This window comes from Syngnathoides biaculeatus, chromosome 3, assembly GCF_019802595.1.
Source record: "Syngnathoides biaculeatus isolate LvHL_M chromosome 3, ASM1980259v1, whole genome shotgun sequence".
NCBI classification, from domain to species: domain Eukaryota; kingdom Metazoa; phylum Chordata; class Actinopteri; order Syngnathiformes; family Syngnathidae; genus Syngnathoides; species Syngnathoides biaculeatus.
The window spans coordinates 38592348-38604003 of NC_084642.1; positions in this window are offsets into that span (position 1 = coordinate 38592348).

The window sequence follows — 11656 nt, forward strand, 5'->3', positions numbered from 1 at the left end:
CGATAATCAGCTTGTATGCATGCAGTTTTCCATGTAAACTAGATCGTGGTTGTGGTCGTAATATAGTGTGCAATGGTATGGATCGAGTGGAGGCAGGTAACCAGGAATTCCACAACAGAAAATGCTGTATGAGACCAGGTTTGAGCGGTGTTTCTTGTTCAAGTCGGGCCCAATAAATGTCCACAGTTGGAGTTGCTTCACTCTCAGGTGTCATAAGCCAATGTCTAGAGTGGCAGACGGTGTCAGCTACCGGCATTATAAACGAATGGTGGAAGGTCTGTCCAGCCAAGATTGTTGGCAGGGGTTGAGTCCATTGCAGGGCATGTTGAGTCCCTGAGAAGCCCATCAATTGCACAGTGTGTTGTGACAATAACGTGTCCGGGAGCGAGATGTTGAGTGAGGAGTGTATTGCTCTAGGTCAACGATAGTGTTCACTTTTCGACCCGCAACAGAGATGGGTCTCATGGCACCTGCATCGCCAGACCCCTGTCTTCCCGGGCACCCCGAGTGGTACTGTCCAACCTGCTGCTGTCCATCCTGCTGCCAAGGTGGGCCAACAAAGCTGTCGTTTCTGCCTCTGCCTTGGCCCCCTCAGTTGTTGGACCAGCCACCACACCCTTGCATTGGACCTTGAGGTGCAAGAGCTGCAGGAGAGTCTTTAATCCAGTGATCGAGAGAACCACAACCAAAACATCCTTGATCCCGTTGATGTTGTTGTACTCTCCCCTGGCCCCCTCCACGTCTTCCTGCGTATCTACCCCGGCTATTACCCTGGAACCCACCTGCCTGTCTTGGGGGTTGGGCCTGCCAAAAAAATTACGTCTGGTGTGGTTTTGGACTTTTCCTTGTTATGCTACTTGTAATTTAAGAAGTATTTTTTGGAGTTTAGTAATTTAATTATCCCCACCCTGTTGTTGGCTTAAATAAATTTTGAGGTGATGCACTAAGTGTCGTCTAAATCTTGGATCATCTAAAGACAGGAGGTCAAGGTCAGCTTTAAGAGTGGTCTGTCCTGGTTCAGGAAGACCTGCCAGGATCACAGTCCTGAACATAGCCTTCTCTGAACCAGACTGTCCTTGTAGTGTTTTGTTTGCTTGTTATGAAATATAATATGATATAATATCCATTCATTTTCTTTACCGCCTATCCTCACGAGGGTTGTGGGGAGTGCTGGAGCCAATCCCAGCTGTCAACGGAGGTCAACTGTCAACCTGAACTGATTGTCAGCCAATCACAGGGCACATAGAGACAGACAACAGTCGCATTCACAATCACACCTAGGGGCAATTTTGAGTGTCCAATTAATATTGCGTGTTTTTCGGATGTGGGAGGAAATCCACGCAGGCACGAGGAGAACATGCAAACTCCACACAGGCGGGTCCGGGATTGAACTCGAGACCTCAGAATTGTGAGGCCAACGCTTTACCAGCTGATCCGCCGTGCTGCCATATTATAAGATATAATAATAATCATAATATTTTTTCTCTGGTCATCTCTTTAAGTTCCATGAGCCCTTGTCTAATCAGTCCCTTACGTCTTTTATAGTCTTTTACATTTATATTTATATTATATTTACATAGTCTCTGTCAATTTCCTATATCTTCATCGTCCCAATTGCGAATTTTACCCAAATTGTGCTTTTGCCATTATTTTAATGCGCGCTTGCTTTCTTGATCTTGTTTCTTTTTGTCAACATTAGCCATCATTTGCCGCTCAATTTGAATGTAAATTTCATCTTTGGTCGGATTATATACAGCACATTCACGATCAAATTCACCATCCATGATTATTTATTTAATTTAGTGGTCACTCTTCTTCGACTAAACCCAACCGAATTCCTATCGCGCAACAAATTAGAAAGCCTATACTATTCATTTTTTTTCTACCCCACCTTGCGACGTCCTAGGCTCAAACCATCGGTCCCATCCCCCTTAAGTGTAACAGGTAAACCTCACAGTGCAATTGTACGTCTACAATATATATCAGCTACGACGGGATATACAACTTCTCTTTATCTTTTACTATCTTTATCTCTTATTCTCTTATCCTCTTTATCTCTTTATCTCTTATTCTCACTAACACATATGAGGCATGAACAATCTGATACCAATGACTTCTCAAATTTAGGCAGTTCAATATGCAGAATTCAGCAACAGCAACAGGCTTCTGCTTAACTTTGGTTTTGGTCGCAACCAGGAGAAGTCATAAATTCAGACGACCACCCTCGACTTGTCCGTATAACACTCCTGTCTTTGTCATATGTCTCCAAAAAATCTCATCTGTCGACGGCCAACGCCCATCTACCTCCCTCGACTCAAGGTCAGGGTCATCAAGAAATTGTAGGGATTTACGAGTTTGGACCCTATGTGTGCTCACGGATCGAGGAAGAGATGACCAATGATTCGACGAGTAAATGGATTTATTACAAAGGAATGTACAATACAGACGTCCGGGTCTTATCGAGGTATCTGCTGCATACGAGACGTGTGTCTTCTGGGAGGATAGCCCAAGAAGAAGACAAGAGCTGCCCAGTAACGCAAGGTTTTTATATGTATGGGTCCATGGTAAACGTGGCTGCCTACAGTCTGGTTCTGGGCCAGGATAGTGACTTTCCGTTCCATATCTGGTGTCGATCATCTCCACAGCAACGCCTGGGCAAGTAGGATGCCACCAGCCGGTTTTCTGCGTACAAAGATCAAGGACAGCCACCGCGCTCCACAACACATCCTTGTCTGATTAGCAAATGGACAACACTTTATCTGTTGATTAAATGTACAAGGTAATATTTAAGCAAATAATGAAAGTGCAATAAAAGTAAAATAGTCTTCAGTAGGTTGACTCTGGTGGTTGATAGGAAGGTTAAGAAGACGAAGGTAGAGCAGAGACCCATGCTGAGATAGGAAGAATATTGTGTGGCCTTTCGGAAAAAGACGAGACAGGCTCTCGAGGGACAGGAGGAGCTCCTGGAAGACTGGACTACTACAGCCAAGGTGATCAGAGAGACAGGCGGGAGAGTACTTGGTGTGTCATCTGGTATGAAAGCGGAGAAGGAGACTTGGTGGTGGAACCCCAAAATACAGGAAGTGATACAAAGAAAGAGGTTAGCAAAGAAGAAGTTGGACACTGAGAGGACTGAGGAGAGGCAAAAGGAATACACTCAGATACGACGTAGGGCAAAGGTAGAAGCGGCAAAGGCTAAAAGAGAGGCATATGACAACATGTACACAAGGTTGGACATGAAAGAGGGAGAAAAGGATCTCTACAGGTTGGCCAGACAGAGAGATTGAGATGGGAAGGTTGTGCTGCAGGTAAGGGTGATTAAGGATAGTGATGGAAATGTGTTGACTGGTGCCAGTAGTGTGCTAAATAGATGGATAGAATACTTTGAGAAGTTGATGAATGAAGAAAATGAAAGAGAAGGAAGAGTAGAAGAGTGCAGGATCAAGACGTAACAATGATCAGTAAAGGGTAAGTTAGAAAGGCACTAAAGTGGATGAAAAATGGAAAGGCCTTTATCCTGATGACATACCTGTGGAGGTATGGAAGCAATTTGGAGAGGTGGCTGAGTTTTTCATCAACTTACTCAACATCATACCAGCGGACGAAAAGATGTCTGAAGAATGGGGGAAAAGGGTGCAAGTTCCCATTTTTAAAAACAAAGGAGATTTGCAGAGCTGTGGTAACTATAGAGGAACAAAGTTGATGAGCCACACAATGAAGTTATGGGAAATAGTAGTGGAGGCTAGACTCAGGACAGAAGTAAGTATCTGCGAGCTACAGTATGGTTTCATGCCTAGAAAGAATACCACAGATATATTATTTGCCTTGAGGATGCTTGTAGAAAAGTACAGAAAAGGTCAGAAGGAGCTACATTGTAAATTTGTGGATCTAGAGAAAGCCTACGACAGAGTACCAAGAGGGGAACTGTGCTACTGCATGAGTAAGTCTGTTGTGGCGGAGAAATGTATTAGAATAGTACAGGACAAGTATGAGGGCAGCAGAACAGTGGTGAGGTGTTCTGTTGGTGTGACAGAACAATTTAAGGTGGAGTGGGGAATGCATCAGGGATGAGCTCTGAGCCCCTTCCCGTTTGCTGTGGTAATGGATAGGTTGACAGATCAGGTTGGACTGGAATCCCCTTGGACCATGATGTTCGTAGATGATATTGTGATTTGCAGTGAAAGCAGTGACCTGGTGGAGGACCAATTAGTAAATAGAGAAATAAATAGTAAGCTCATTAGAGGGACAGCCAAAATTGGATGTTTTGGAGACAAAGTTAAAGAGAACAGACTTTGATGGTTTGGACATGTCCAGAGGCGACAGAGTGAGTATAGTGATTAAAGGCTGCTGAGGATGGATTTGCTAGGCAAAAGAGCGAGAGAAAGACCAAAGAGAAGGTTGATGGATGTCGTGAGGGAAGACATTAGGGCACTTGGTGTTACAGAGGAAGATCCAGGAGATAGGCTTCGAGGAAAAACACTGTGGTGACCCCTAATGGCACGAGCCAAAAGAAGAAGAAGAAGAAGTTGTTGCCAGCCAGCATGGATTTCTACATTTTAAGGAACTGAGACAGCGCCAAATTGACCAAGGCCACAATTCCCAAGGGATGGTGAATAAAGTCAGCCATTTTAAACTAAAAAGAAATATTTTGGCAACTGCTTGTTCCAAACAGAATAGTAGTTGCTAAAAGGCGCCAGCTAAAATGCAGCAGCTATCTTTGTCCTCCATGACCAATTGAGGACTGCACCCTTGGTATCAATAATTAACCCAAAATGCATTGCACAGTGGAGCTCTGAATTTGTGACCATAGGGTTCTTGTTCACCTCTCTTTCCAAGGCCCTTCTTCCCCATTGACTCAGCTCAGTCGGACAGCCAGATCTGGGCAGCGTTGTATGAGTTCCAAACCTCTTCCATTTCCGAATAATCGAGACCACCATGCTTTGTGGGGCATTCAATGCTGCGGAAATTCTTTTGTAGTCTTCACCAGATTTGGCCTTGACAGAGTCTGTTCTCGGAGATCAGCAGACAATTTTTTAGACTTGGGTGGTTGCTGCTCTGATCTGCACTGCTGACTATGAGACCTTATGTACACACCGTGTCACACCGGTGTGTGCCATTCCAAACGAGGTTCCATCAACTCAGTTGATCACACACCACAGGTTTGTGGTGTCTCTTCTATTGCTAAAACAGTCGACAGTCCTCCTGGAATACTGCCTCTTAGTTTCTCACATGACAGGTTGGTCCTAGCTTTCCTGAAGCTCACCTTGACACCAGCTCTGAAGACAGCATTCCGGGCCTTCAGGAGCCTGTGAACTTCCCCTGTAAGCATTGGCTTCTGATATATCCTGATGGAGATGGTTCTGGAGACCATGACAACGTCCAAGTACTTCCACGTGTAAGAAGTAATGGCCTTTGTGTACTCCTGGATGTCGATATTGTTGTGGGTGGCTGCCTCTTTGAACATACTTCTGTGATGACAAAACAGTCCTTGAGTGCCTTTGATGACCCCTCTGGTCACACCCGGATCTTCGTCTTGGCTGGCTTTGTCACCTTAACTAGGCATTGGCATGTGTGGTCAGAGCCTCCTAATAGAGGGGGGCTATATTTCTTCAAAATGCTGGGAATGAATTCAAATTAACTACATACCCATAAAAACTACATTTTCAACATCATTTTTAATTTCGAGTTGGTTTCTCTTGGCTACTGGCATATATGAGAAAACCGCAGATACGTGCATTTTTGCCCCAAATAACACACTGAGAGAGTTTATCATCAATATCGTGTAGACAATTATGTGGCCAAACTGAATACATGCATTCAATTACTCATTTGACTAGTGAAGGTCTACAAGATTTAAAGGAAAACTTGCCACTTGATTGACCATTAACAATACCAAGTTACCGTTTGACCACTATCAAAACAATAATTCTCCAAGTATAATTTTTTGCATTGGTGTAAGTCACACGTGACTGTGTTTAACTGTATTGTCTAAACATTTTGTCGATACCATGAACAAGTTACCATATTTTTTTGTCTCCAGGCAGGTCACACTATGAACATCATAATAGCTTTGCAGCATCATTGATTTTTACATACCACTTTGACATACCAAAAGAAGCAGTCACTTAGGGGCGGTTTAAATCTTTACTCTTTGTCACTTTTTTGAAAATGTGCTTTAAATTACTTCATATCATTCATTCTTTGACATCTTTTAACTTGATTTTTGTTTTTTTTTCCCCAGGTAATTTAATACCATGGAGAGTAAGAGCACCAGAAAAATCCCTGAGAAGCAGAGGCAATGTTGACGACACTGATATATCAGAAGTTTATCCGCTTGTTAAAAAGTTTAAAAAGGAGAAGTTTCCTATGTACAAGGAAGTCATAGGGCTAGTGAGGAACATGGCTCAGGAAAAAAAATATGAAGAAGCTATTTCTGATGTTTCCTCTATTCTCCTGGAACACTGGGTTTCGAGAAACATATATACAGTTTCTAGGCCAATGATCAAAACCAAACTGAAGGCAGAAGACAGAGTTTCGAAACATCAGCAAAACTCACAAAAGCAAGCAGGGTGAGACATGGAAGAAGCGCTTTCACAATCTTAAGGCCAAACAGGAGAAACTCTTTGATATATATTGTGAAAATGAGCACCAGAGGGCTAAACTTCAGGGAAAATATGGAATCCCGATGCTAGAAGAAGACTATCAGTACCACGAGTCAATGAGAACTGATCGCTCAGCAAGATGTCAGGCAAAGGTTGACAAAGAATGGCATCATCATCAAGAAAAGAAAAAAGAAAGTGAGGCCCTCTATGTTAAACGGCAGTCTGGTGAGAAGTCCTTTGCTGGTGTTTCCTCTTCAGAAATTGCACTGACTGAAGAATCAAGTGAAGAGGATGCATCAATAATACACCTTGCAGATCCTGAGTATAACCCTGCCACTCCTATACCTGGTTACTTTGAGTTTGCTCCATCACAAAGCAAGCAGGCAAAATATGTAGACACCAAATTAAAGAGTGTTACACACACACATGAACCCGCACAGTCTTTGGGCAGGTCTCCGTCATTTTTGCAGGATCATGAAGATGATTATGACCCATTGCCTAAGCAGTATAGGCATATCAGAAGATCCGAGAGAATGGTGAGAGATGAGGTTTACCAGGCAATGGCTGAGCTTGATGGGTATGGATTTTCATACAGAGAATGCCAGCTGGCAATGATGGTTGTTGGAAATACAATGTTTGGTTGTGAATGGAAAATGCCATCTGAGGAATCATGTACAACAGTAAGCGATGAAAAGGAAGAGGGTACTTCAAGTGAATTCGACACTGATACACTACCAACAATCCGCCGAATTTGCAGTATGTTGAAGAACATCAGTGCACATTCCCTAAATCTTGTTGCTGAGAGAGTAATAGAAGCAAAAGAAGAGGGTGCTGTCATGATCCTGCCGCTCCAGCCCGGGCTGTGCGGGTGCCTGCGCGGTTGCGCTGATTGGGAGGCGCACACCTGTGCCTCATGCGGGCTGATTATCCTGTGTATTTATATGACCCCGATGACGACTGGTCCACGGCAGATTGTTGAGCTTCATGCCCCGTTCGAGTACGTCCGTATCCCTGATCGTCAACCCGTGTGTACCGACCTTCGCTTGTTTTCCGACCGACGCCGTAAGCCTGACTCCTTTGACACATCTGCCTGCTTTGATCGTTCTCCCGTGTACCGACTCCTGCCTGCCCGCTCACCTGCTCTCTTCGCCCGACGTCCCAACTACCGCTGCTGCACCTGACTGCCTGTCCGATCCGCGCCCACTGAATAATAAACGTTTCTCCACGAACTACCTTGCATCCTGCGAGTCCTGCATTTGGGTCCTACTCCCGTTCCGATGGGACGTGACAGAACGATCTGGAGTGGTCTGTGGGAAAGGCGGACGCACTGAGCGAAGAAAGGCTTGACGTGTGAAACTTGCTTTAAGCCTGTTGTAGGCCTCCTGGCAGGTCCTGGACCACACGAAGAGGTTGTGTGGTGAGGTGAGCGCGTGCAGAGGAGCGGCCACGGAGCTGAAGTTCCTTATGAACTTCCTGTAGAAATTAGCGAATCCTAAGAACCTCTGTACGTCCTTCCTGCTGGCGGGGGTAGGCCAACGCAGCACCGCGTCGACCTTCCCAGGATCCATACATATCTCCTCCTCTCCCAGGACGAAACCCAGGAAGGACACGGACGCTCGGTGGAACTCACACTTGTCCATATTTACGAACAGCTGGGGCTGCAACAGACGCCGGAGCACCTCCCTGACCTGTTGGATGTGAGAGTTCAGGTCTGATGAAAAGATTAGAATATCGTCGAGATACACAAATACGTTCTTGTTCAGAAATTCCCTAAGAGTGTCATTAAGGAAGTTTTGAAAGACGGCTGGGGCATTTGTCAGTCCAAAAGGCATCACAAGATACTCATGGTGCCCTGTGGGGGTGTTGAACGCCGTCTTCCACTCGTCTCCTTCCCGAATCCGCACCAGCTTGGTGAAGATCCGGGCTCCCTGAAGGAGTTCGAATGCTGTAGCGATCAGCAGCAAGGGGTACCGGTTAGTACCCAAAAGATTGCTACGGAAACCACTGAAAATTCAGCAGATGCAATAGCAGTTGACTTTTAGCTTCTAGAAGTTGCATCTGGACATACATCAGAGGAACTCTACAAAGCTGTAGGATGTTCACATGACTGACTCCACTGCTCACGACAAAGGTGTGGCGACTGCACTGGGAATTAAGTTCAACCGAGATGAAACAGCTGGACAAATCTAAAAATCTAACCAACACTTTGATTTGATCGTGGTATGTCCATAGTTTCTCAGATTCTCTTTGATGCAGTCAAGGCAAACTACAAGTTTGATGTAGTCGAATTTGTCAAAGAGATGGCAACTTCACATACCAAAGAATGTGTATCTTTGGGATAAAATAATTCTTCTCCAAATGGCTGATGTCCTTGGCATGCAGAGGGGAAAATATTATGATCTTGGAGGATATGAGAAAGATTATCCAGTGTTTAAACAAGCCCAGAATATCGACAAGGCTCCTGTTCACAACTTGCAGTTGGAAAGCCAGTGTGGAGATACAGATCAGCGGCTAAAGAAGAAGCCTAATTTGGACACTGTATCTCGTGGCAATATACTAAAGCTGACTAAAGACTTGCGCAAAAAGATGCTTCAAGTGATTTCCGTAAAATGGGCCCAGTGGTCAAGATTATGAATAATATTCCTGCAGACTGGAACAAACACCAGCAGGATCTTAGACCTGCTCGGCTTAGTAAGAAGGAAGCTAATCTGCTGCACGTTGAGAACGGAAAACTAAATATTTTGGACAGACTGAAGGACCAAGGCGGACCATTCACAGCAGCTGAACATGTTGATGAGTACCTTCAGAATACAGCAGATGACCTAAAGACAAAGACCAAGAGAATGAAAGACGAAGTAACATACCTCAGTGCACTACCCTGAACAAGCGATGTCTTCAGGATGTTCAACACCGAAGGTCGAAAGTGGAAGATGCTGACTCCTAAACAGTTTGGTAACAATCTTAAGGTTCTGTTAGGCAAGACCAAGGACAGATCTACAGTTACACTTTCAGACTTTTGTTTGGCCATGGAGCAACTTCCCTGACACTATATCCAATAGCTGAATGCGAATAGCCTGATATGTGTCAGACATACAAGGATGCATACTGAATATTTCTGCAAAATAATGATTTTAAAGATGTAGTCATGTATTTCATAAAATGTAAGTAGCCACAAGAAGCCATATCACAGAGAGAAATAACATTTAGATATCTTCTTTATGTACAATAAAGGTTTATTTAAACTCATTCCTGGGTGTTTTTCCTCCAGTGGGGGAAGGCTTTGTAGGCTCCTTTATGAATTGTGTAAACATTGACTACAATGTTGCCTCTTGTGGGAAATTTAATATGTCCATGAAGTTTTGGAAACACAGTCTTGGGGTTGGCGTGGTTAAAATCCCCAGCTATGATGAGGAAGGAATCAGGGTGCAATGTCTGCTGGTCACTGATAAGTAATTTGAGTTTGTACAGTGCCTACATCCTGTTGTTAATTGAGTTGGGAGGGATGTAAATGGCTCCCAGAAGAACAGCAATAAATTCCTTCGGTACGTTGAAGGGCTGGCACTTCACAATCATCAACTCCAGCACCGAAGGACTGTGTTTACTCACCACTGCAGCATTACAACACCAGGCATCGCTGATTTAAAGACAATGCCCCCTGGTGCGACTCTTCCCTCCCTGAATGAGTGCACCGTCTGCCCAGTAGCATGTTAGCCAACCTAGCTTAATGATGAAGACTATTTTACTTTTATTGCACTTTCATTATTTGCTTAAATATGACCTTATACATTTAATCAACAGATAAAGTGTTGACCATTTGCTAATCAGACAAGGATGTTTTGTGGAGCCGGTGGTTGTCCTTGATCTTTGTACGCAGAAAACCGGCTGGCGCCATACTCCTCTCCCAGGCGTTACCATTGAGACGGACGACACCAGATAAGCAGCGGAAAGTTACCATCCCGGCCCAGGACCAGACAGCCACTTCTACCATGGACCCATACATATAAAAACCTTGTGTTACTGGGCATCTTTTGTCTTCTTCTTTGGCTATCCTGCCATAAGACACGTGTCTCGTGTGCGCGAGATACCTACGTCTGTATTGCACATTCCTTTGAAATAAATCCATTTGCTGTTAACTTTTTCTAATCATTGGTCATATCTTCCTCAACTCGTGAACACGCGTAGGGTCCAAACTTGCAAATCCCTACAAATGCAAGGCATGCTGTCGTTGAGCCATGTTTCCATACAAGAAAAGACACAGAAATCACTCATACTTTTTGTTGATGTGCGCAGTAAATGGACATAGTCCATCTTGTTGTCCAGCAAGCATACGTTGGCCAGGGTGATGGAAGGGAGAGCTGGCCGGTGGGGGCTAGATGCTAACCTACCTCGGACACTTCAACTCTTCTGCTTCTTTCTGTTCTGCCAATGACGCTCCCAATGTGGGCTAGGTGCAAGAGTGGGGGATAGGGATTGCGCTGGGCTCCAGCGCAGACCACATTCGCGAAGCAATTCCACACTCACTGCATTTACAGTGAAGAAAATCAGTATTTGAACACTCTGCTATATTGCAAGTTGTCCCACTTAGAAATCATGGAGGGGTCTGAAATTTTCATCGTAGGTGCATGTCCACTGTGAGAGAGATCATCTAAAAAAAAATCCATAAATCACAATGTATGATTTTTTTAACGATTTGTGTGATACAGCTGCATATAAGTATTTTAACACCTGTCTATCAGCTAGAATTATGTCCCTCAAAGACCTCCGTAAAAGTCCACCACCACTCCATGTATTATACTGAATCAGTTGCACCTCTGTGAGGTCGTTAGCTGCATAAAAACACCTGCCCACCCCATACAATCAGAAAGACTCAAACTTGTACCATGGAAAGGGCTATGGAGAAATTGCCAAGCAGCTTGGTGAAAAAAGGTCCACTGTTGGAGATTAGAAAATGGAAGAAGCTAAACATGACGGTCAATCTCAATCGGAGTGGATCCCCATGCAAGATATCACCTCGTGGGGTCTCAATGATCCTTCGAAAGGTGAGGAATCAGCCC